Raw genomic sequence first — 27,814 nt, forward strand, 5'->3', positions numbered from 1 at the left:
GGGACACAAGTCTCTTGAGAGCTACAGGACTTGAAAGTTGACTCTAACTTTTTTTTTTTGGCAGCATTTCTTGGAATAATTGGTAATCATGGACACACTTTCATGCACAGGGAAGGACCCTAGATCTATTACCTGCACATTCATTTTACACAAATTGATTTTCTAGGAGAGCATTGGTCTTCATGTCATGCTGAATGCCAAGAGTGGGGGCGTTTGAAAGAATAGGTTTGAAAGAAAGTATTTCAAGGAGACTGAGTTGGCACTGGTTTGGATTTATTGTCTCGTCACATCTTTCCAGCCACCCTGGAGTTGGATCCGGTGATGAGTGAACGGAAATGTAAACAGGCATAGAACCGTTCCATTTGGATAAGCGGTGGCACCCAGATATACTGCACTACACTCAATCCCGATAATCATTTGTGCTTATACAAGCGGAAATGCAAGTTGGAGGAATACAATCCATTTAGCTTTACTGCAAGCTGCCAGCGTGATCTTTTTAGCATGGCTGCACTTGCACAAAGGCTCTAGTAGTGCACTCAAAAATCTCCCAGTGGATCCAATGCCATCTTAATGGACTCTAGAGTTGCCATCCTTCAGGTGGTGGCCGGAGATCTTCAAGGATTACAACTGATCTCCGGGTGGCAGAGATCAGTTCAACTGGAGAAAATGGCTGTTTTGGAAGGCGGGGTCTATAGCCTTATGCCACATGGTAGTCCCTCCCCTTCCTAAACCCCGCCCTTCTCAGGCTCCAGCCCCCTAAATCTCCAGATGTTTTTCCACCTAGAGTTGGCAACCCTAATGGCATCGCCCCCCTTTTTCATCCTGAATGTTGTCCTTTCTCCTCTCTCCCACCCCCTCCATTTGTGTGGCAAATCTGAGGCCTTCCATATTTACACTAAAAAATGGTGAGAAGGAAAATTAAACAAATCAGAGGGGAGGGGCTGTTGTATCTGTGGGGATTTGGCCACCGATGCAAATGAGGGCTTCTGGCAGCCAAGGAACTAACCAATCTTAGAGCCCGTTGGATTGCTCTGTTTAGGGCCAATCAGATTGCTCTGCTTACAGCCAATCAGAGGCAGCAGCTGGCTGCCTGAAAGGTATAAAAGTGCATTAGTTTGCCTGTTTTTCTCTGTTCTACTAGTTGTAGAACTCTGACTACTAGTTGTAGTCTGTTGCTGGAGTTGATAAATAAAAAGAGCTGTTCTGAAGAACTGAAGATCACTGAACCCACAGACTTAATAGGGGCATCGTCAGGAGAAGGGACACTGCTTCATGAATGAATCTAAATGCAAATACCTGGCTTACGGCGTGGCAACCTAGCCACAGAGTGTGTGTGCCTCTACATAAAGAGCATCCCGCTTTCCGTCTGGCCAACAATTCTAGGCTGATGACCACGTTGTACAATTTATCAGCAGCCTTTAATAGACGAGTGTATGGGGCTCTTGAAAAATACGAGGAGAGGGAAGACAATACTAATGAGACAATATGGATTTTGCTAAAATATAAAAATGTTGCAGAGGGGGAAAAATCAATATTTATGCATTCCTAAGCTGACTTCATAAATTTTACAGCGCTCAACAGGTGGAAAGCAAGCGGTGCAAGCCACACGCGGCTCCCGCGGAGGACTCTTCCATTTCGAGTCGCACACTGTGCCGAGCGGGTTCACGTGTGCATATAAATCACTTGAATGGCTTCCGCTGGAAAAGGCGACATTTGGAGTTTTCGCTTGCTCATTATGGATTTCAGTGGTTTAAATAATTTATCGACCATGTTGTGCTGTTGTTTTTATACTGCCGAGAGCCGCTTCTGCCCAATGAGCTGCAAGACAGATTAAAATGCGAAATAAATTAAGATGTCAGGAGATGCTGCCATGCGCTCCCCACCTCCAACACACAATCATATTGCTTCTTTGCACAGGATTTTAATTGTAAGTTGATTGGGGAGGGGCGGGTCAGTTTTGGCTGGAAAAAACACACTATAGATAATGAATGAATTGACACCGGGGGAGATGAAAACCTATGAAACCCACCTATGAAACCTCCTTTTCCTATCATTGGCTGCATCAAGCTTCAAGAAATAAAGGTGTATATGGACTAAGGATGCCAGTCTCCAGGCGGGACCTGGGGGTCTCCTGGAATTATAGCTCATCTGCAAAGAAATCCGTTCCCCTGGGGAAAATGGCTACTTTGGAGGGTGGGCTCCATAGCATTATACTCCATTGATGTCCCTCCCTGCCCAAATCCCACCCGCTCCCAGGTCCATCCCTAAAGTCTCCAGGGATTTCACCACCCAGAACTGGCAACCCTGATACAGACCTATGGGCACAGGATGCTGCCTTATATCAATTCAAGCCATTGGATCATCACACTCAGTATTGTCTGCTCTGGATGGTGGTAGCTCTCTAAGGCCTCCCACCTGTGAGTGTACGTGTGTGTCTCTTTCCTAGCACCTGATACCTAAATTCTTTAACTGGAAAAAAGCAACAACTGCATCCGAGACTTTTTGTATACAAACCAAGGGTTCTGTCAAGGGCTGCTGCCCCTCTCCCTTCCCCCTTGGCTCAGAATATTTCCTCTTGCTCTTGTCTGATTTAGCTTCTGTTTCTGTGAGAACATTTCATAACAGAGGGCACAGAGGATCCACAAGTAAACACAGAGAAAAACCCATGTAAAGATTCATGGGCCATGCTCTTAGATGGGGTTGTCACAGGTGCTGGGGAACCAATTGTGACTTGAGATCTTCCTTGTTCCCCTCAGGTGTGGTTTTGAGACGTTATAGGATAGGCCTTTGAGCCTGTGTGTTGCCTGGAACTTTTCTAGTAGGCCTCAACTTTTCCAGAAGGTTTGTCACAGAAAACTCCCTCTGGTTGGAGAACCTTTTGGTAGATGTCACTTGTCACGTGGTAGGTTGAAAAGATGCTACTGGTGAGAATATCTACTTCAATAACACAAGGGCAGGGATCCAAGAAACCCTGAGACTAATTCTGCACAAACAACATTTAAAACTTTCAACTTTCCAAAGCTGTGTGTGGTGATACTGTGATGATTTTGAAAGCCAGTGTGGTCTAGTATTTAGAATGTTGGACTAGAATCTGAGGGCCCAGGTTCGAATCCCCACGTGTCATTGATGCTTGCTGCAGGACCTTGGGCCAGTTGCACCCTTTCAACCTCACAGAGTTGTTGGGTGGATAAAATCATAGAATGGAATCATAGAATCATAGAGTTGGAAGGGGCCATACAGGCCATCTAGTCCAACCCCCTGCTCAACGCAGGATCAGCCCTAAGCATCCTAAAGCAATCTAAAATGGATAAAATGGATAAGATAATTAAGTAAGTCATTTTGGGCTGTCATTAGGGAGAAGAGCAAGTTATAAATAAAACCAATGAGGATGATGATACATAGTGAAAAATGGAAAAAACTCGACAGTTGGCATGTCTCCCGTAGCTGTTTAGATGCAGGCCTAAAAAGCAAGAGCCCTCTCTTGTTCATCTCGCCACCCTCTTCTTCTCTGAGTTCTGTATAATGTACCTAGAACTGGTGCGATTGTCCAGCAATTCATTAATGTGCTGTCAAAAACCAGAGGCAGGTGTTTGTTTGTTTTTGTTTTCATTTGGCAAAGACTTGCTATGTAATAACTCTTTTTGAGCTCTGCCCTGCCCACCCCTGCCTCTTAGGTCATAAATCTGGTCAGCATAGACACACCTTGGGCATGGTTCCTGCAACATGAAGCACATTTAAGTGTGCTTTGTCTTACCTTTGAAAAGCCTGTGACTTGAAAGCACTACACTTTGTCTGGGATGGTACCCACTGTAATCCTTTAAACAAACACAGGCACACACACACACATATACACACAAACGAGGTTATCCTATATCTGTGCAGAGGAGTATTACAAGAGAGGCATAGTTGCTATTGAATGAACAGTGATCCTTATTTATGTCTAAATGGACTTGCACGTCAAAGCTGCATTGCAGACCATCAATCCCAGAGGCTATCAACAGCATTAAAGGCATGGGCTTGCACTCCCAGCTATTCTCTATTTGGAATTTTGCCAGGGAGGCATGATACCAGGAACAAATCATTTTAAGCCAGGAGTTTTGGTTTCCAGAAAGATCTCCCAATGCCACAATATCCCTTGTTTCCCCATAACAGCAAGCACATCTGTGCCCTCTCCACCTTCCTGCTTGTTCTCCCCACTGGCTCCTTGGCAATGAGCACAAGACACTGTGAATGGGAAGGAGAGCCAAAAGGGAGGCAGGCATAAATTTCTACCGTCTGCAGAGGATGTCCTTTTCATCTCCTGCTCAGCATGGATGACTTCACTGGCACTTTAATAAATTGGACTGAGTCAGACTGGGGGGCGAGCAGGTGACAGAGATAAGTGGCCAGGAATCCAAGCCACCCGTCGGGGTAATGGTTCTTTGGCGGCTCCTTTCGACCAGGAAGTCACAGATGTACAGCCGCTGTTTTTTCAAACCATTTATTCTTTCTACAGAGTTGTCTGTTATCGACTAAAATGACCTGCCTCCATGTTGAAAGTCCCCTTGCTCTCCCTTCTAGTACCTTGTCAGGAAGCAGACATTGCTCTGGAGAACCACCCTGAAGACAGTGTTACCTGAGGGTAACATTCTTCACAAAAAAGAGAAGGAGGCTGCTGCTTCCAGAAAGTAAAAATAATTGTCTGGGTGATTGTGTCCGGGGATGAGCAGGGGGACTTGAAATGCCACCACATGGGATACGACATCCATGGCCTTTAAGAACGGGCCAGTGGCACGAAGGGGGGGGGGAGCTGAAGAGCCACGCATGGTGACCCAGCGGTTTGGAGCAGGCTTGAGGAGGGTTGTCTTATTGAGGGCTATTTTGTCTATTACATGATGATATGCCCAAGTCTGCTACTGAGGGCAAAGTGAGTGACAATCCTGATTCCCTAATGACAGTACTGGTATGATGCAATATTTTTGTAAATGCATGCGGTTGCATTTCATTATCAGGCCTATACGTGAAACATCTTTCCTAACCCAGGAAACTGTAACGCACTGCAGTCCTTGGAAACTTCTGAGTTGGGGGGTTGGATGGGTAAATTTTCAGAACTTCAATAGACTTTTTCAAGGCTCAGTGAAACTTTTTCCTTCATCGACATTATTAAAAGTGTGTCAACTTTTAGCTGCAGGCATTTTTTGTCACATATTTTAAAAACACGGCCACATAGGAAAACTTACACAGCAGCTGGTCTTCTTTCAAAAAACATAAGATAATTAGCTACAGCTCAGATCAAAACTCAACCAATAACGCCACCAGCAATCCCTATTTTGTGCTCTAGCCTCTGAACTCCAGAGCATTCAAACATGCCCTTCATGGTCATCACAGTTTGCAGTGAGGGTGGCTAGGGAAGATTGTGGGGGGGGGGAGTATTAATTTTGAAGAGCTGCTAGGAGTCAGTAGCAGCCACAACACTGTTTGATTTGTAGCTGCCTGGTGCTATAGCGTCTCCGGTGCCAATTAAATTAAGTCAGGGACTATGCAAGCCGGCCAGACAAGCCAGTTCGTGCTGCTTTGGATTAAAATATTCTTCACACATACGTCTCAGAGTGACCAGTAATGTAAGAAGCAAGTTTTAATGGAATTTCGTTTCTGAATTATTGATAGAATGTATAAACCTGGCTTTCGATAAAAGCTTGAAAAAAAACCCCAGGAGATCATTCCTGCCATCTATAACAACATAACATGATTTTTAAAACTCCCCCTCAAAAACAGTCTCTATACAATACATGTCAGGGGTAAACTGAGATTTAGAGGGTTGGGTTTGATCATGAAGACAGAAATTGTACTGGATGCTTTGCTTCAGAGATGTATTCTCAAGATGGCTGAAATGTTTTTGGGAGGGGGGAGACCAGTCTCAAAGAATGTACATCTAAATTGTACTTTCCTCCAGCGTGTACCCTTAATCTGTTGTTATTTTGCCAATATTTCCCCACACACTTCTTTCCTATGGCTTTTCTTCATTATGTGATCCCAGCCTATCAGGGAGGATATACTGAAGACGATGACATCAGATTTAGCTACATGACATCAGTGAGGGCAAATTAAGTTAACCATTTGCCCTTACTCAAGAGGGGAACCTCCCTGTTGCCAAGGCAACAAGGCCAATGCTCCTTGTCTTACTACAATGCACTGCAGTAGTTGTTTCATTGTCTGCTCTCTCTGCCCACACTAAAACACAGCACCGCAAGACCAAGTCTGCTTCCCTTGACAATGTGGACACCTCCCCTCTTCCCCATATGCTCTTGCCCCTATTCTCAGTCTCCCAACTGGAAAAATAATTGAAAGGGGAGGAGGGAAGCTTTTCACAGCTTGCAAAAACGTGTAAAAGGAGCGTCAGGTCTGGCTCAGCCACAGCAAAGATTTTTTTATTAAGTAGCAGCAAAACGTTCATCTATGTCAGTATTCTTCAACCCCCGGTCAGTCAGTACCGGTCCACGGCTCTTCCACAGCTGCTGCCTCAGGGGCTGCCCTGCCACTCTGCCACCAGCTCACCTTTGGTGCTCTCCAGCGGTCGCCATGACTGGGGCTCCCCCTTGGTGTGGCACTGTGCAGCTGCTGCTGGCAGCGCCCCCCAGTGTGTGACAGGAAGTCAGGGGCACCGGTGGGAAAGCAAGTGGAGCAGGGGCTCAGGCAGTAGTGGTGACGTCCCTCAGTAAAAGACTACCCCCCCCCCGGGCCTCAGTAAAATTGTCAAGCGTTGACCGGTCCCCGGTGATAAAAAGGTTGGGGACCACTGATCTATGTGATGTGTGAGGTTTGTTTCTAGAAGGACAGCTAGTATACAGCAGAGGTTTCCAGGGAAGGCAGCTTCTCTGAACATAGTTTCCACAGAGGGCCCTGCAAAACATGGTCAAGAAGGCCTGGTTTTACTTTCATTACAAGTGTCTTCAAGGTAATGATTTTGCTTTCTTCATAACTATGAACACCAGCCTTTCAGGTTTGTGGGTTCGCAGCAAAAAGCAGATTTCAGTAACCCAAATCAACAGCCAGTTGCTGTCAGCAAATGACCTTTCCTGTTTCTCGGTGACATTAGAGCAGGGGTCCCCAGTAGGGTTGTGCGATTCGGAATTCCGCGCCTGCGTGGTTGCGCCCGCTGTCACGCCGCTGCCGGCACCACTCTCCCCCCCCCCCCCCGGCGCGGCGTGATGCTGGCTGCGCCCGGAGGGAACGGCTGCTTCGGAGGCCGAAACGCACACCCCTAGTCCCCAGTCTTTTAGAAGCCATGAGCACCTTTGGAATCCTGACACAGGGTGGTAGGTATAATTACAAAATGGCTGCCACAAGAGGAGGAGCCGACTACAAGATAGCTACTGCAGGAGATGCAACTACATACACACAGAGGAAGAGGAAGAATTGGTTTTTATATCCTGCTTTTCACTGCCCAAAGGAGTCTCAAAGCAGTTTACAGTCGACTTCCCTTCTTCTCCCCACAACAGACACCCTGTGAGGGAGGGGAGGCTGAGAGAGACCTGAGATTACTGAAGAAGAAGAAGAGTTGGTTCTTAGATGCTGCTTTTCTCTACCTGAAGGAGTCTCAAAGCAGCTTACAGTCACCTTTCCTTCCTCTCCCCACAACAGACACCCTGTAGGTGGGGCTGAGAGAGCTCTGACAAGCCTGCACTGGAAGAACATCTCTTACAGGACTGTGATTAGCCAAGGTCACTCAGCCGGATGCAAGTGGGGGAGTGGGGAATCAAACCAGGATCTCCAGATTAGAAGTCACTGCTCTTAACCACTACACCAAGCTGGCTCACAAGTACAGGTGAAAAGAGGGGTAACTTCTTAAAATGCATTTGGAAAGAGGAGTGAGAAACAATAAGACCAACAAATGGTGGCAGCTAAAGCCACCAACTAAATTGTTATTTTAATTTGTGCAGCAAACTGTTTTAACCTTCCTTTCTCTAAGGGTTTGTTTACCTCACCCTTCTCTTAACAGAAGGCCCTTATGTGTTTTTTAGCCTTTTAGTATCATTTTTATCCTTTAAATGTCTTTTGGGGGTGTGTATCTGACTCTTAGAGTGCAACACTAAGCAGAGAAACATACTTCTAAACCCGCTGATATCAACAGGCTTAAAAGGGTACAACTCTATTGAACATAGCAGTTGTAATTTTCTAACTTTTGAGAGTCCAAGGAAAGGAATAACTTAATTAAAATGTCAAAAGCTTGGCAGTCTTTAATTATGACATATTAAATATTGGCTACGATTACATTTGAACCTTGATACTTCCAGCTTCATTTTCCAAATGCTTACAGAATCCCAGTCTTCCCTTAGCCAATACTGAGTGCAAAATTAAAATGTTGGGTCCTTGGACTCGTTGGGTCCTTTTATGTGTTATTGGCACCAGAGGCATTTCAAATAATAATTATGACATAGTATCCAAAATGCTGAATGAGGAAAGCTGCAATCATAGAGTAAGACCCACTGAAAAACATGGGTCTTACTTCCAAATAGACTCGCTGAGGCTGGCTCTCACAGGGACCAAGGTACTTTCAAGGACCGCTTTCAAAGAGGAAATCTTATGGACAAAGCCTTTTAAGCCACAGTGAAGTTTACCCCACCACCACCACCACCATTTTCAATGCAACATCTCCCCACACACACACACCTTGCATGCATTCAGGTCTGATGTTTGCAGCACAAGTCACTGTTCTATCAGGTGTGAAACGATGACATTTCAAAGCCACAAGAAGATACGCTGGCAAGGATCTCAATATTTATTTTTCCTGATGGGAATGAATTCACCAGGCCACGCCAACCCCATGAATGCAAGGCACGTCCGGGCATTCTGCTTAAGATTCATGAGTCAGAGTTTTCAAGGAGGATTCCAAAGACGGGGGAAAGGAGCAAATAGCTAAATGTGACAACATCACAGCCCACGTTTGACTTTATTGTCGCTTTGGGTGTCACGGCAGATTATGGCTTCCAGCCCCCTTCGCTGCAGCATAAGCTGAAAAGCGTCCAAGTTTGCTTTGCTCGAGCAGAAAACATCTCCCGCTGCTTTCCGAAGAGTCAGAGCCAATGAAACGAGGGCTGGAGAACAAATGCCTTCGAGTGAGATCTAATATTTAGCAGGGAAGAGCCTGGGTGAGGATGAGGAGAAGGTGCCAGGGGTTCGCCTCGCAGGAGCCCTTATTGGGACTGATTGGGCAATGGATTCAGTGGTCTGGCACCTGGAGTTTGAGGTTGGGTCTACGCACGGAAGGGAAGGTGGTAGTGGAATCCTGAAGTGGCATTATTTTTTTACCGTATGGCAGAGTTACACGCAGGAAGCATATAATAATATAGAATATGTAGCCAAGTAAGTACAACAGTCATGCAGACAGATGGGGCAGTCCCCCTAAATACCAATATCTAAGTTTTCAATCCCCTCAGTTTCAGCTAGGGAGAGTACAAAGAACTCTGTCACATCTCCCTGGAAAGCATGAAGTTCACATCCCTGCGACAGATGGTGCTGTGACAATGGACTGCACCACAATCACATTTGGGACTTGATATTTTGCCCCATTTAAGCAATAGGTCTGCACAACTCCCAAAGCTTATTCATATTCTATTAGCCATCTTCCAGACTTTATGTGGCAAGTCAGAAGCCTGTGGTCTTTCATTGGTGTTTATCAGGTTGTTGATATCAGGCAGAACTGATTTCATTCAGGTTTGCAGCCATTCATTCCCTAGATCAAAATTTTGTGATTGAAGGATTTGTGCAGGTCAAGTTAAAGATTCTGGTCTTAACCTTCAAGGCTCTACACTGTCTGGACCCTGAATACTTAAAGGACCACCTTTCCACCAGACACCCCCAGAACATTAAGATCACCAAACACTAATAGTTTAGTGGTCCCTGGCCCTGAGAAAGTGTGCACCGTCTTGACCAGGGTCAGGGCCTTTTCAGCTCTCCATTTTGAATGATCTTTCTACTAGGCTATATCCTTGGCATGACTAAGAACTAGAACAGTAAAAAAAATCAAGAGCAAGCTTGGTATAGTAGTTAAGAGCATTGGCCTCTATTCTGGCAAGGCAGGTTTGATTCCCCACCTCTCCACATACAGCCAGCTGGGTGACCGTGGGCTCATCACAACCCTGATAGTGCTGTTCTTACATAGCAGTCCTCTCAGAGCTCTCTCAGCCTCACCTATCTCATGAGGTGTCGGTAGTGGGCAGAGGAAGGCTAGGCGATTGTAATTCGCTTTAAGGCTTTAAGGCTCCTTTGGGTAGTGAAGGGGGGGGGAGTTATAAGAGAACCAAAGCCTCGTTGTCTTCTATACATGTACTTGTTTAACTTCTGGCTTAAATTGATGCACATGTCAGAAAGGAGATTTCTGAAGATATTTTTATAAGAACATTTACAATCCAAATCCCCAGACTGCCAATTTAGTTCCAGAAAATAGCTCAGTCGATCCAGTTATATGTCTCCCCCCCACAAATGATTTTCTGGAGTCCGCAATGACTTAAACAAGAACTGAAAAACTGGCTAAGAGGTATCTTTGTATGCTGCGATTTATCTTCAGTGGCAGCTATTTAAAAAGTCCTGATATAAATGGTAACATTTCACTGATTTGCGCTGAGGAAAGCTTTTACGTAGTTAGGACTCCCTAACGATTGCATTCCGCTGCAGTCGGCAAGTGCTAACATTAACGTCCCTCTCAATTTAAGACTCCATAATTACAATGAGGAAGCAAAGAAAGACGCTTAATGCCATATATTGTGATATCCCGTTTCTGACATGCCCCATGTTTATCAGAACGTGACCACTAGTTGAAGCAACACAAAGTATGGATTATGAGCTCGCCAATAATTACCCGGCGATCACTGGAAAGCCCTTGATGGTTGCAGGGAATTGACAAAAATATTTTTGATGCCCACCTTGCAGAGTGTAAATAGGCACTTAGTTTACTACTTATTATGAAATGCTTTTAAGCCTGTTTTGCCAGCAGTTCTAACTCATCTGTTGTTTGTTCTGTCCCTGCTGTGCTTGTGTTTTTGTAATTATTATGTTTTATCAATTTTTTTGCTATGGTTAATAAACATGAACTGGAAAAGGGGACAGTAGTAGAAAACAAACTGCAGTGAATTAAGTGGGTTTGACTTCTGAATTATGTGAAAAGGTTCCAGATATGAAAAATGTTACTGAAATTAGATTTTTCTTTAAGTCATAAACTGTTTGATGCCCTTTCATGGAGGAAGTTATAAGAAGTAAAACCAAATAACCAAAATAAATGTTGGATTGTTAACTCTTTCACTCCTGTGCTCAATCAACTAACTACCTGATACATAAGACAGGTTTTCTGTGTCATGTGACCATGTCAGGTAAAGATTCACCTGCTTAATTCTGAATGCATAAGAAAATGCTACACACCTAACAACTGAATTATGACATTAAAGTATAATGTTCTTTAAAAAGGGCAAATTAAATTAAAGTGCTTATACTGTTAATCTGCTTAATTGGCAGAGCAATCTGAAACATGTCTCCTTCAAAGCCCATTAATAGACTTGGAAGGGTATAACTCTGTTTGAGATTGTACCAGTCAGATATGGATACATTAAGTTTGCCCAAGCCAAGCATTCTCTTTCTAGACTGATATTTCTTTGAACATTTGGCTTAATTCTTGATGCAGGCTCTTGATCCACCTGGCTCTTTGCACTGCTGGGAGAGGTGCTGGAGGACCCAGGTATAGGGCTGCCACCTCTGGGTTGAGAAATACCTGGAGACTTTGGGGGTGGAGCCAGGAGTGGGCAAGATTTAGGTCTGGGAGGGACCTCAGTGGGGTAAAATGCTATGGAGTCTACCCTCCAAAGCAGCCATTTGTTTTCCACAGGAACTGATCTCTTTAGTCTGGAGATAAGCTGTAATTCCAGGAGATCCCCAGGTGCCACCTGAAGACTGGCATCCCTACCCAGGCAAGACTACAACAGGTGGACCCTGGAGTTACATCTGCTACAGAGATCAGATCCCCTGTAGGAAGTGGTAGCTCCAGAGGACAGACTTTTATGCCATTGAGCAACTCCCCAAATTCTGCCCTCCTCAGGCACTGTCCCCAAATTTTCAGAAATTTCACAAGCTGGACTTGGCAACTTTAGACCCAAGTGGAACAGGTGCCTCTTTATCTTGTGTCTCAAGATAGGCCTTTTGAATCCTGTCTGGGTCGAACCTCTGGCTTCTGAGGTTCATTTTTTAAACTGGAAACACACAGCACTTGAAGACAACCAAAGAAGATCTACAGCATATAGTAACTGATTGGGTAGGAAAGGTCGGTTTGACTTCTGAATTATGTGAATACTTCCCTGAAGTATTTCCTAGGGTGTCGGGGATAAACTACAACTCCTTGAGGCTGTTCACATATGTTTGTTCATGCACAGACAATTTTCAGTCATTTTCCAGCTTCCTATGAATAGAAACCCAGCTTATGGAGTGTACACGTTGGCACACACTAGAGCTAGTAATTATGAGGATTGCCCTATCCACACAAAATGCAAGAGTGCAAGTAGCTCACTCTCCCAACACATCTGAATAGAAGCCACAAAAATGCACAAAAATGACTGAAAGGGGCTTTGAGGTCTGTTAAATATGAATGTATAATCCTCGTTTTGTATAAAATATCCCAAGCATTTTGTTTATCCACCGTATTTTTAAAAGACTGGTCTCTGGAAAAAACACATCCTGTCATTTATTTTCCAAAATGGTTCTTTCAATGACAAAGCAGATTCCTGTGGAAAAGCCACTGGCCCGGAATACAGAACACACACACATGCCTACTAAAAAGGGGAAAAAATGTAAGGAAAGAACTATAACCCAAGCCAATTGAAGAGTCAATTGATAAACTGGCTGCGCCTGATGAATTTGTAGTTGGCAAGCACTATAAAGAGATGAGCTCTTCAAAACTTTGCCAGTTGTGCTAAAAACGTGAAGGGCAGACAGCCAACATTCTCCAAGACTGCATTAACATACAACATAAACAGGAAGCTTCAAGAACTATTTGTACCTGTAGTACATTGCTTTGTTATCTCTTATCTTACACCAGTCTTCCTCAACTTTTTTACCATTGAGAAACCCCTGAAACTTTCTTCAGGCTTCCAGAAACCCCAGGAGTGGCTTGATTGTGCGGAATAGGGTTGGGAAACATAGCAGTGTACACGCCCACCCGGGGCCCCTCCTCTTCCCACTCTCTCCAGGGCCATCATTGGCCATTTTGGGAGGGTGGATGGGTTTAACCAATTTTTAAAATATATAAAAAATAGTTACCTCCCACCCATTTAGGAAACACTTCTAGGGCTGTTCAGAAAGCCTGTTTTACATCGACACATGGAAATCTAAGTTTAATTACTGAGAGGGATCTTCAGACAGTTGTGGAATGGGATAGCAAATGCAAATGCTGGCAAGGGCTCATGGGAATTGTAGTCCATGGACATCTGGAGGACCACAGGTTGACTACCCCTGGAAAGCAACCAGAAATAACTGAATGGGCTGCACCAATTTGATAGGGTGCATTTATTTCTTTGTATTAAAAAGAAATGCACTTACCCAGAAAACTAGCACTAAGGGGGGGGGGGAAGTTTCATCACTCCTTGGTCATTATTATTATTATTGCCCTTTACTTTTATTATTATTATTATTTTCAGGAAGTCTTTAACACAAAGGAGTATTCCAAATTCTGGTCTCTCATAGATTCAAATGGGTAGCCCTATTGGTCTGACTTAATGGAACAAAGGTTGAATCCCGTGGCACCTTTATGACCTACAAAGTTTTATTCAAGGTGTAAGCATTCATGTGCATGCACACTTCCTTAGACACAATGAAATGGGAATTACCAATCATAACTATATAGCAGGCTTTTTCAACTCGGGTTTCTTGATGGTCGTGGAAGAGTTCCCTAAATGGGTGATAACTGATTATTTTTTATATATTTGAAAAACATATTGGGTGATATGACCATATATGATCATGTTGACCTGACCCCATCCCAAAATGGCCATTGCTGGTCCTAGATGGGGTGGGAAGGGGAAGGGTTCCAGGTTAGCATGTACACTGCTATGCTTCCCAACTATATTCTGCATAATCACTCCACTTTTCGGGGTTCTCAAAGCCTGAAGAATGTGTCAAGGGGTTCTCAATGGTAATTTTTTTTTTAAGGCTGATATATAAGTAGACCTTTACCGGCTCCCTTGTGGGGTCCCACAGGGCTTGGTGCTCTCCCTCACATTATTTAACATCTTTATGCACCCTCTGGCTCACCTGGTGCAGAGTTATGGGCTGGGTTGCCATCAGTATACTGATGACACCCAGCTCTTTGGTTTTGATCTTCAAGGCCATCCGTGGTCTGGGCCCAGCGTATATGAGGGACCGCCTATTGCCCGATACCCCCCGCAGGGCCTTACGCTCTGCGGGGGCTAACCTATTGGTCATTCCCAGCCCCAAGGAAGCTCGCCTGGCCTCGACTAGGGCCAGGGCCTTTTCGGTCCTGGCCCCGACCTGGTGGAATGAGCTCCCGGAAGACCTGCGGGCCGTGCGGGAACTTTCAACATTCCGCAGGGCTTGCAAGACGGAGCTCTTCCGCCAGGCTTTTGGTTGAGGCCGGGCGGCAAGGGAGATCCACCGCCCCTCACAAATGTGGCGGTTGTGTGTGCCATCAGCCCCCCCACACTTTTTTTTCTTTTAGTGGGGTTATGGAAATTGGGTTAGTTGCATGAACCTGGCCGCCACTCTTGTCTTGCCTTGTTGTGACTGGTGTACTGTGTTTTATTGTTCTTGTTACTGTTTTTAGGGGATTGATTTTATGTGACCTGCCTCGAGCATCCGGAGGGAGGCGGTATATATATTAAAGGATGATGATAACAATAATAATAATAATAAGACAGTGAGTAATCAAATCAATATTATGTTGTAGGCTGATTTACTGCTTCATTCCCAACTGGAGTTTGGCAACCCCAGAAAGAAGAAAGTAGAAAAAAAGGGAAAGGTAATGTTTTTTTTCTGGAAACAGAGAAGGGACACTGGAAAGAGAAAGACGAAGGAGAAATGAGAATCATCCTGCAAGTATTGGCAGGTTACCGTTTCTGTTACATTCCTCACACTGTCCTTGTTTTGTTTTTTTCAGTCTGCCACCATTTACATTATTGACACTGAACAGGTGTGATCACACAAATAAAGCCCTGTTCCTACAGCTTAGAGGAGTGACCTCTTCATGTTTAACTACAAGCTTGCAAAGCAAACTCCTGGGAACTGAGCTGTCAAGAATCTGAGCCATCCAGACAAAGATCAATGGCAAAGAGAAGCTATTAGGACAGCATCTATCACAATAACATGTTTTTTTCAGGATCCGAGGAAATCGGCCTATATTCCCTGCCTGACATCTCAAGCTACCCTATATGTCCTTCCTTGTTTTCTGGGCTTTTTTTCTAGTGGCTCATACACAGCAATTTAATGGCTGACGTGGTTTCCCCCCCCCCCCCACACACACACACACACAGCATTGGGGGGGGGGAGCTTCACCCACACAGATGCTGCTTCAGCTGCTCTTAAAGGGGCAGGAGCAGGCGGGGTCAAATTATAGATCTGTTTTCTAATTACAAGCTTGGGGACAGAAGAGAGAGGGTTCATGTTATCCAGCATATACTTGGAAATGTCTGTTCATTTTCCCTGAGAAATAGATGCCATTTGGAGAGGGCTCAAAAATATACAAGTGGCTCTTAGATCAGTGACAGAACACATGCTTAGAAGGCCTAGTAGTAGAATTGCAAGAGATCTTTACAGACATCTGTGAGTTCCTACCTGGCCAAAGGAGTCAGCATTAGGCTCATTGGACCAGTGTTTTGATTCAGGCTGCTCCCACAGGTAGTGATTCTTCACTGGAGATTCATGCCACTGCAGCACATCGTCCATGGGTGCCCGACTTTTGGGAGCCTCTGGGCATCCTCGGAATTCTAACAGAGTGGTGGGAGCAACTACAAAATGGCTGCCACAGGAGGCGGAGGCATACTAACAAATTATTATGTAAACTGTTGATTTTGTATTTTTTTGTTGTTGTCACCCACCCTGAGTCAAATGAGAAGGGAGGGCTATAAAAATAAAGCCTCCCCCATCTGGGGACTTAGTCAAGGGCATGATTGGCAGAAATTGGGATTTTTTGATGTTTTAACCTTGTATATGTTTTTAAGGTTGTAACCTGCCCTGAGCAGTAGAAGGGTGGGATATAAACAGAAGACGAGTTGGGATATAAATAAATATCATCATCATCATCATTATAGAGCCTCAAAATCCACCTCACACTGAGGTGATTTGCTACATGTTGTCTAATGGTAGAGGCATGTCCTTCTTCTCTGCTGTTGGCTGGAAGGGTCTGTTGGTTGTCAGATTTGGGCCTCTCAACCATAACTCGATAGTCTAACACTTCTGCTTCAGGGCTGAAGGGCTTTCTTCTTAGACAGAAGGCTCGGGTAGAAATCCTGGTGTGTTTGATTTCCGAAGTCGGTGAATTGTGCCAGGCAATGTAGCACAGTTCTGCTGTAAATCAGTAGCCGTCTGCAGTTGCAATATTTATAACCCTCTTTTGCCTTCCAAACACTTATAGAAATACTATTATTTAAAGCCCTCATAAATTTTAACAGTTCTGCTGAAAAATCCCATTAGGCAAGACCCCCCCCCCCCTCATCTTATGCAGCAACCCCTATATACATCTCAGACTTTTCTGCTAGGGCGGTTCTTAATTTTATTTTTTGCGATGGGATGGAGCAGCTGATCGTTGAGCAACTAAAATATATGTACAGAAATATTACAACCATCTACCCATGAGTTTCACGCTCATTTCTGTACAAGAATGAACTGTGCAGGGATATTATTATCATGTGAAGCAGGGTTCACAACTGTTTTATCAGGCCTGTTCCACTGCAGCCAGTGACGGTTTCCCCTTCATTGATCACCATAGTAAAGGAATGACTTTGCCTGCCACATCTCAGTGCGGCATTTAATCTCCTGGAGAGGCATGTAGATGTGCCTGTACTGTAGACCTTGCTGTGAATGAGTCTTTTCAGGATCATTACCTATAGCAGCAGCATAAATTTATATGAGCCTGCTTACTGCCTTGTACCATAAGCCATTGGCTTCCTACTATTTGCAGCCCCTGGAGCGAGAAAAAGATCCCCTGCTTTTGAACGGCTCTCTGTCACACTGCCATTTTCAGCAGTTGGGTCTTCAGACATCTGTGTTGCAGCTCACGTACAGTGACCCGAGCAAGGGGCTTTAAATGCCAGTGAGAAGCAGAGGGGGTTAGCCAGTGTCTTAGAAACATAGAATCATAGAACCATAGAGTTGGAAGGGGCCATGCAGGCCATCTAGTCCAACCCCCTGCTCTATGCAGGATCAGCCCTAAGCAGAGTCTTCCTCTGCAGAGTCTTCCTTGGTGGCCTTCCATCCCGGCCCTGCTTAGCTTCTGAGATCAGACAGGATTGGGCTGCACTATGCCACCCTCCCCTCCCTTTCAGAGGTAAGCAGAATATAAATGTTTCTCTCCATGCAGCTTTCCTGTTGATTGTTGCAGGCCATGCAGCTATTAAAAACACAAGAGCAGGCAGGGCCAGTTCAGTTGGCAGGCCTACTCAGAGAACCCTGCTGAGAGAGATTTTTCTATGGACCAGTGCAAATACCTGCCTTTTCCATCTGCACTGAACAGAACGGGCTTTGGTGTCTCGCATGCTGCATCGACTCCTGCGCATTTTTACAGATGATGCATTTAAAATAAAATGAAAAAAAAGAGTTGTAATATGAATGTGTGGGAAGGGAAGTGGTGTAGTAGGGCCCGAACTTGTCACATCTCAGAAGCTAAGCAGGGCTGGTATTTGGAAGGGAGACCACCAAGGAAGACTCTGCAGAGGAAGGCAAGGCCAAGCCAGCTCTGCTTCTCACTTGGCTTTCAAAGCCTTAGCTGGAGCTTCCGTAACTCAGCTGCAATTTTATGGCACTTGATGCAGACACAATATGTATGTGGGAAATGTGTTCCCTATAACCTGAAAAGGTTTCCTTAGCAGTGTTGGTGTAATACGTTTTTTTAAAAAACATGCTTCAATTAAAATGAGATGAGATTGGTTCAGGAGGTCACAGCTGGCCACTTAACAGGGTCCCAAATGCTGAAATTCTTAGCGTGACAAACCTATGTGAATCGCACACAGATTTCACTTTTCTCATGTTCTATTGGATATTGCCAACAATCTCGTGTTTATGTTCCAAATTCTCAAAGCTGATATCAAAACAAAACAAAACAAACAAACAAACAAACAAAACCAAAGAATTAGAGCACTGTTTTCCCTCCATTGCAAATAATGAATCCTAGAAGATAAAACATAGATGTAGGTCAGCCAAAAATGTGTTTGGTCTGATAGTGGCAACTATTCCCCACTCTTCCACCACCACCCCCGCCCCCAGCTGTTAGGAAGATAAAAGAATGGCACTAAGACAGAGCAGAAGAGACAGGTAGTGAAAGGTGAGGAGAACAAATTAAACTCTCCTAACAAAGCTTTTGAATTAACAGTAGACACAAACGGAACAGAATTAATTCCAACATTCAAGCATCCAGGAGATGTGTATCAGTGTAAAGAATCAGTTACGTAGGAGACGATTGAAGCTGAACAATGGCTCGGGAAACTGGACTGTCGGTTTGTTTTTGGAAAGCAGCACTGGGATAAAAGACTCGGGGAAAGCATAAGAGGATTCAGGATCGGTGACGTTGGGCGCATTCCAGGCATCCTGGGTGGCAAAAATGTAAAGTTAAACAGACCCTCCCCAACTATCCACTGGAAGTTTAGCCATTTCAGGCAGATCCTTTTATTCTCCCTTTTCAAAGCTTGAAAGACTGATGGCTCATCTATCAATAAGACTGGCCACAGAATCTTCTGGCGTCCTATGGACAAATTCTGACTGTGGCAGCTGCCCCCGCCACTCAGTATAAAGAAAAATATGAAGTTGTGAACAAATTTCTATCTGTATTTACTTGGGATTTAAAATATGATTAAAATTAAAAATACATAATTGTATTTTCATTAGACTTTTCTTTAGTCCTAATGTTGATTTGCTGCCAGCATGGTGGAGGGGTCAAGAGCAGAAGACTCTAGTCTGGAGAACTGGGTTTGATTCCCTGCTCCTTCACATGCAGCCAGCCGGGAGACCTTGAGCCAGTCACAGTTCTCTTGGAATTCTCTCAGTCCCACCTATCTCACAGGGTTCCTGTTGTGGGCAGAGGAAAGCAAGGTGATTGTAAGCTGCTTTGAGACTCCATAAGGTAGAGAAAAGCAGAGTATAAAAACCAACTCTTCTTCATCAGCTGTCTACTCTCCCAGTGGGGCCGGGCCAGCTCTGTCCTTCTGTCTAATATCTTTTTATTCCCCCCTTCCTCTAAAGAGTTCTGAGCATCGTAGGTCTCTCCTGAAGAGCTGGCAAACATGAGTTTTTCATCCTGATAGAAGATGAGGAGATAGATAAATCCATCCTCTGAGTTGCCCTCTAGATCCTTTGACATTGCACGATTCCATTAGCAACTAAGTAGCTGACACTGCTCCCCCTCCAGACGGAGTGTTCTCTGGGGAATGGCCTGGCTTTCCCTGCAAAACGACAGAGCATGCCTCATGACTTTAAAAGCGATATTTATTGTCACATTTCAGCCAGTTTACATGTTGTGTTTGCAGACATGTAAATTGCTCCTTTGGTATCAGCCACAGTGCGTGCACGAACAAGGCAGCTCGCCAAGCAACTGTGGAGTGCTGCACAGCAGGGGATCGTCTGATACTTCTGCACATATCATGAACTCCTGTATTAGGAGGAAAGAAGCAGAGAAGAAGAGCAGAAGAGCTGAAGGCTGGGCCATCAGGAGAGCCGGAGGCTCCAGGAAAGAGGGAAACTAAGGGCATTTCTGCACATTGAAAAAAATAGCGTTACACCAGTGTAATGGTGTAACGCTAAAAATGATTGCGCTTCCAGCCATTCCTCACCTTCTTCCTGTCTCGCTTCCGTCTGCCGCCTTTCCGCGCTTCTTACACTCCATATGCCTGCTTGAAATGGTGGAAGAGAGCAGAGCGCTTTACATGCGACTCTCTTCCACCTGTCAATCAATGGTGGATGTGACATAAAGCTTGCTGGCCAGACATGGGAGGTTGGCGATGTCGTTTGAAACTCCAAAAATGTAGCATCTTCATACGGTAAGTATAATGCTACATTAATAGGGTATAGAATGACCCTAAGCCACACCCCATGAACGCTCCTGGAAGTGGCCCTGTCCATGTGGTCTTGCTGGCTTGTGCATTACAATCCTTATGCAGCTGAAAAAGCACACAGGTTTTTATTTGTTTATTTAATTATTTAGTGCACGCTTATCCTTCTCTTCCTTCAAGGAGCTTAGGGTGGCATGTACTGCAACGCATTCCTCCCTCTTTTGTTTTATCCTCAGCCTCCATGGGAAAGGTAGAAAATCAGCAAACTAACCCTAGAAGGTAGGTTAGGCTGACTGAATGATCAATCCAAGCTCACACAGCTGGTTTCCATAGCAGAGTGAGGATTTAAATTTGGAGCTCCCAGACCTTAGTCCAGGCTTTCCCAACCAGGTCGTGAAACTCTGGGATTTCCTGAATGAGTGAGAGTTAATTAATTTTAATATATTTTTAAAAATTTGCTAAACATTTTCAGGTGATATGAACATATATGGTCATGTCAACCTGTTCCCTTTCCCAAAATGGACAATGATGGGGCTGAAAGGGGAGGGTCCCTGGGTGGGCATGAATAGGAATATGCTTCCCAGCCATATTCTGCATGATTGCACCACTTCTGGGGTTTCTCAAAGCCTGAAGAATGTTTCAGAGGTTTATCAATGGTAAAAAAGTTGAGAAAGGCTGCTCTAGTCTGACACTGGGAACACAATGCCACAATGGTGTGATCCTGTGGTTCACCCACACAGTGTATCAAAATGCTTCCTAGGTCCACTTCAGCTACTGGGTCCTGTGGACTTAGTATAGGAATCCAGGTTGGAATCATTTTCCCTCTGTCCTTCCGATTACTGGAGAGAATTTGACCACTGAGCTACCTTTTCCTATGTTATCAGATCCCTCCATTCCTGTTCCATAGTACACAGCTGAAACAAAGGGTTGCAGAGAGACAAAAAAAGAGCTACGGTCTATTACTGTACCATCCTTAACACACCCGCGGCGCCGCGGACTAAATAATTCGTTAAGCCCTCAGGCGGAGGGCTTTGTCCGTGATGAGGAAGGGGCCTAATTGGCCCCTTCCTCCTGACAGACCATCGGCCGGGCCAATTGGCAGGCGCGAAGTGCCTGCCGATTGGCCCGGCCGATTCCTAGGCTGCTGAAGGAAGCAACTGCAAGCTGCGCGGAGCGTGGCTCGCAGTTGCTTCCTTGAGGGCGGCCTGATGCATCGGGAGGCGCAAAGCGCCTCCGACGCATCAGGCCGCCGGCAAGGGAGCCCCCGGCAGCCGCGCAGAGCGCGGCTGCCGGGGGCTCCCTGCCCGGCGGGCTGATGCTGCGAGAGGCACGAAGCGCCTCTCGCAGTGTCAGCCCCCTGACACACGGAGCCCCGGCAGCCGCGCTCCGCACGGCTGCGGAGGCTCCGTGGTCTAGCGCCCGCTGCATTTAGCTGCAGCGGGCTTGATTACTAGTTCAAAATAATCTACAGAGATAGTTTTCTTTTTCATTGTATTAAAGGTGGAATATGGGAGCCATTGTTGCCTGTGGAGTACACACCCTTTCTACAAAATGGTTCAAAGTAAATGACTGCAAACAACATTGGAACAATGTCACAGTCACATAAATTCTAGCTTCAGATTTGTTGGCAGAGTTTGACTATGCAGAGAGAGCAGAGTACCAAGCTGTTTAAAGAATCGTTTTTTCTTCAGAAGAGAGAGAGAAAGAGATAACAATCTAGCTGTCATTCTTTGATTCAACAGCTGTTCTAGAGCCAAGCAGGGGGAAATGTGTTCAAACAAACAGGAAGTCTCCAAATGAACCAATCAGGACACTGGCGGAGATCATTTGAAAATCATCCGGAAGTTCCTATTCTAACCATGCTGAATACACATCTCCTCTGATGCCCCTGAGGGATACTCTTTAGAGTCTGTTAAATTGTGCACATTGGGTTACTGCTGAGCACAAAGCAGGAGTCCCCATTGTGGTGCCTGTAGATGCCATGGCACCCAGTGAACATATCCTGACCCCCCCCCCTAAGAGTTTTTGGAATGTGGATCAGGTGGGGCTTGTGTCTCTCGGGGCTTCTGGTGGACCACTGGACAGCTGATTGGCTATGGAGGTTTTTAAAAAGTTGCTTTGGCAGCAGTAGTTACCACAGCACAAGGTTTCTTTCTGTGTGACTGAAGGTAAGCTGTGCTTATGCAGAAAATATTTTAAAATAAAATGTTCATTTTAAAAGACATCCTGCTAAGCTCTTATTTCTGAAACACTGCATAGTTGCTATTAGAGTTATGCTGATATTCTTTGATATTTTGAGGTCAGCTCCACCTCTTGTGGCAGCCATGTTGTTACTGGCTCTACCTGCTGTGGAAGCCATTTTGTGGTTGGTTCCCACCACCTAATGTCAGAATTCCAAAGATGCCTGAAGGCTCAATAAGAATGGGGACCCTGAAATAGAGGATAAGAAGGTTCCACATCGGCACCCAAAAGTATCCCCCTCCAATATCTTGCATCAAGACCAACCAAAACAGCACAAAGTAATATTAAAGTTTTTCCCCCCAAGGGTTTGACTAGGTGACCCTGGAGATCCCTTCCAACTCTATGATTCTATGAGTTTTCTAGAATTCTTGAATAGGCTGGATGTTAAAGGTGGGGAGTATGTTCTGGACCATAACATTAAGGCCTTTTGTCTTCATCCTGGACAGAAAGCCCTACACACATAATTGTTATGTAGTTATTAATTAACTGTGGCTTTGTAACTGCTAAGATTATAACAGCACCACTGGAACGAGTAATATTATATTTAACATAATGTAAACCAGTGTTCTCTTTTTTCTTTTTGAAGAATAGATTAATTATATTTTAAAAGTCATATCTAAATGACTGCATAAACCATAGGTTTCTGGAAGAGACAACCATGGTTTTGTACATTTTATTTTAGTGTAAATAATAAAATAAGAGGGGGGGGGAAACTTACCTGGCTCTTTAGGAAATTAGTTAAAAATATTTTCTCTGTATTCATAGGCATTGTATGCTGTGCGACCTCTAGTGGAATTAAAGCTGAATTACTCGTTCTTGATTATTTCCCGCTCTTTTGACCCTTTTGTGTGTGTAAATCAATTTGGAGGTATGTTTCTGAGAAGAGCTAATTGTGTGAGATATCATCTGTCCTCAGAGGAGCGTACCTTTGCTGCTTCTGTGAGTATTCCTGCTCTTAGCATATTTTTTGATAGAAAGGAGCAAAACCCAGGCCATTGATTCACTCAGAGATGGGATGTGCAGTCTCCCTGGAAAAATGACAATTCTGTGGCGCTCCATAACCCTCCAGTGTGCAGATGCGTTGGACGTATCTGCCCCCAGTAGAGGCTGACTGGACAGAGAGACAAGGTCAGAACAGTAAATGATGCAGGGATGCCACCAGTTTTTTTGCTCTGTGGTTGTATGCTTTGATTACAGGCACTACTAGTGTGTGTGTGTGTGTGTGAGAGGGGACACTCTAGCAGTCCCCTTGTGGGACACTAGCATGACAAAACACACAGTTTCCTGTATTAATTGGTCTTCCTGTTGCGGTGGCTGGAAAGCTAGTAGCCAACCTTTCTGCCAACCCTGCAAAAGTTATTGACGTAGGGTGGTTTTTAAAACTCTGCCCTTCCATTAAAGCAACCTTTTCCAGCCTTTTGACCATGAAGGAGTCACTGAAATAATTTTCCAGGTTTTGAGGAACCCCGGAAGTGATGCCAGTTGGCCACGTCTCCCTGCCCCGCCCCGAGAAGTGTCATGTCACCAGAAATGACATCACCAGCCGCATTTCTTATTTATTTCTTATTTAATTATTAATTAGATTTTTATACCGCCGCTCCCAGCAAGCTGGCTCACGGCGGTTCACAATAAAATGTGTCATAAAACAACATAGTCCAATCCTAAAAACAATTGTTGTTGTTGTTGTTAGGTGCAAAGTCATGTTCGACCCATCACGACCCCATGGACAATGATCCTCCAGGCCTTCCTGTCCTCTCCAGCCACCTCATTCTCTGTCATCCCCTTTTGCCCTCAATCGCTCCCAGCATTAGGCTCTTCTCCAGGGAGTCCTTCCTTCTCAAGAGGTGGCCAAAGTATTTGAGTTTCATCTTCAGGATCTGGCCTTCTAAGGAGCAGTCCGGGCTGATCTCCTCTAGGACTGACCGGTTTGTTCGCCTTGCAGTCCAAGGGACTCGCAAGAGTCTTCTCCGGCCCCAGAGTTCAAAAGCCTCAATTCTTTGACACTCGGCCTTCCTCATGGTCCAACTCCTAAAAATAATACCATTACTAAAATACCCACCATACAATAAATAGCATGGCAGAACTGATATAAAAATATATACTTCTCCCCAACGACTCAGAGCCCTTGTCGCCAGTATGGATTCCAATCATAAAAACTGGTGATGAAAAAACCAGGCATCAACAGGCAGGCTCAAGGAGGACTAGAAGGGGAAATAGACAGGAGGCGGTTTAAGGTAGGAGTAGATGTGCAGGCTCCACCCCCTCCCACCACAGAAGCCACGAGATAACTCATTCATGCTTGGCTGGGGCAGGGGAGCAATGGAAGGGACTGGTTCCCTAGCTTGTGGCTGAGTCTGTTTAGGCAGAAGGGAAAAGGCTGCAGACCCCCACCACAGCTCCCACGGACCCCTGGTTGGGAATCCCTGCATTAAAGTAACTTACAGGACAGTGTGTTAAGAAAGCCTGTAGTGTGAGGAGAAGGAGCTGCGGGCCCTGCGGGAGCTTTCTACATTCTGCAGGGCCTGCAAAACGGAGCTCTTCCACCCGGTCTATGGTTGAGGCCAGCTGGTTTCATTTGCTCTCTTTACCCACCTCCCGTTTGAGTTACTGGGAGAAGGGATAGGTTTTTAAATATTTTTCTGCTTCTCTTTTACGTTGTTCATTTGGATAGTGATGTTTTTATGTCTGGGATTTTAATGGGGTTTTATTCAGACTAATGTAACCCGCCATGAGCCACTGGGAATGGCAGGCAATAAATCTAATTATAACAACAACAACAGCAGCAACAACAACATTACTCTCTCTGTTGGCTTTTCTGCCTGGACCAGCCAGTAAGATGGACTAGGGGTTGAGATATACATGATACGGTCAGGAAAAGTGTGAAGCAGCATTACCTATACGTTACAGGGATAGAAAGGGGAAACTGGGCATAGGATTGCCATTTTTCTGCAGTGAGCCAGAATGGCAATTGACATAGATCATTTTCACAGTGGCTATTTGGCTGCTGATGCAAAGTAGGTTTTTTCTCATGTCTACACACCATTGTGGTACGTGTGGGTGAACTGGGAGGTAAAAAGGGCCCAAATCTCTCACCTCCCTACATCCCTCATGGGAGGAAGAAAGGAAGACGGGGGCCTGGGCCCTGGGCCCTGACTGGAGAGAGGGGAAGGACAAGAATAGGCTTGCTACTGCTTCTGCCAGGCTCACAGCAACCCCTGTTGTGCAGGACAGAAGCTGCTGGCTCACAGCTGTGCTGGCCCACATTATGACCCTCTATCTAGTGTGGGGCAAGAGCCACTTGCTCCCGTGTAATGGTGATAGCAGTTCTGCCACCAGCTAGCAGTTCTGCGAGCTCACAGCACAGGTGGCTCCCATCTGCTTGCACTGGGCTTCTGTGGTCAGAGGTCTAGGGATGTCACTCTAGGAACGGGTGGAAGGACATGCAGTGTGCACCACTGCCAAATAAACTCCAGTTCAAAGGTAACATCTGGGAATGCCTGGGCCCTTTGTTGTAACTGGGCTCCATTCTAACTGGCCACTGTTCCAGCTTCTGGGTAGGAATTACACTAACGGCTGCAACATACACGAAAGACTGGCCTGCACAAGGGCCCCTCCTGAATTGCATGCGCTTGCATGATGCCCTCCGTGTTAGATCCTCCTGTCTTTGCTGGCCCTGCAAGTTAGGAAATTCACAGCTAATTGCAAGCCATGCATAATGGGCTTGGGTTTCTCGGAGTGTATTTTTGTGAACAGCTCCTCCCTAGCCTAGGCTTTTAGTCATTTGAATAAAATGTATAATAGGACGGAGATGAACTGCTTCTTGGACTGACTAGCAGAAGAGGTTACTGGAGTTCACAGAAGACCAAATGGTGATTAGTCACTCCATGCAGATCCTCCACGGCAAAAAAAAAAAAAAAAAAGGAGTAGAAAACATTTAAAAATAACTGTTTATCAGCCATTATTCTATATATATATGTATAAATTCATTCACAGTGGCAGATATTTACCTTACCAGTTTAAACAGATAATTTTGTTGCTTTAAAATGTAGCTCATGATCTTGTCATGGTTCTCTGATTTTATTATTATTTAATTTTCATACCGCCTCTCTCCATATGGTGTAGTTCACAGCAATAACACTATAGATACAGTAAAATACAATACAATACAATAATGATACAGGACTAAAACACAGTTAAAACCCCCATCTCCACCCCCTCATTCTCAGTAAATTAGCATACTGATTCAAGTACATGTATTTCAAAAAACAACCCGCTCCCCAACCCCCTCAAAAAAAAAAAACCCTAGAACAAGATAAGACAGTAAAATACAATACAATAATAAAACTCAGGGCTAAAACAGTTTAAAACACCATCTCCACCCCCTCACCCTCCGTAAATTAGCATAACAATACTATGTATTTTATGAGCCTCTTGTGGTGCAGGGTGGTAAGGCAGCTGACATGCTGTCTGAAGCTCTGACCATGAGGCTGGGAGTTCAATCCCAGCAGCCGGCTCAAGGTCGACTCAGCCTTCCATCCTTCTGAGGTTGGTAAAATGAGTACCCAGCTTGCTGGGGGGTAAACGGTAATGGCTGGGGAAGGCACTGGCAAACCACCCCGTATTGAGTCTGCCAAGAAAACGCTGGAGGGCGTCACCCCAAGGGTCAGACATGACTCGGTGCTTGCACAGGGGATATCTTTACCTTTACTATATATTTTAAGAAAAATAACCCCCTCCTCAAAGGACCGCTCCCCCCAAAAACCTGGAAGATTAGGATGTATTCACTTCAGCCTGGTCAAATAGCAGCAATTTCATCTGTATAGCACTTGGTAGATATGGATGGGCAGAAGTGCATTCGTATAAGCTTGACAGTGTGGTTAGAACAGAAGAGGAATTCTTTACTGCTGTATTCGAGAAGGAAAGCCTTCATGAACATGTGAACCTATCTTGTACTGAATCAGATCATTAGTCCATCTCTACTGAGTTTGGCGCCTCTTGTGGCGCAGAGCGGTAAGGCAGCAGACATGCAGTCTGAAAACTCTGCCCATGAGGCTGGGAGTTCAATCCCAGCAGCCAGCTCAAGGTTGACTCAGCCTTCCATCCTTCTGAGGTCGGTAAAATGAGTACCCAGCTTGCTGGGGGGTAAACGGTAATGACTGGGGAAGGCACTAGCAAACCACCCCGTATTGAGTCTGCCATGAAAACGCTAGAGGGCATCACCCCAAGGGTCAGACATGACCGGTGCTTGCATAGGGGATACCTTTACCTTTACTGAGTCTGGCAGCAGATCTCCAGGGTCTCAGGCAGGGGTCTTTCACACTTTCCGCTTGATCCTTTTAGCTGGA

General features: G+C 45.1%; 1 long non-coding RNA gene across 1 annotated transcript; it reads right to left on the reverse strand.

The window, feature by feature from the left end:
• Window positions 1-826: 826 nt before the first annotated feature.
• Window positions 827-27,814, reverse strand: LOC143841278 (uncharacterized). The gene is made up of 3 exons (XR_013232651.1): window positions 27,736-27,814; window positions 26,477-26,606; window positions 827-1,818 (listed from the first exon to the last, which is right to left on the reverse strand). It is a non-coding gene; the product is annotated as an uncharacterized LOC143841278 (long non-coding RNA).

The sequence above is a fragment of the Paroedura picta genome, chromosome 7 (genome assembly GCF_049243985.1).
Source record: "Paroedura picta isolate Pp20150507F chromosome 7, Ppicta_v3.0, whole genome shotgun sequence".
NCBI lineage: Eukaryota > Metazoa > Chordata > Lepidosauria > Squamata > Gekkonidae > Paroedura > Paroedura picta.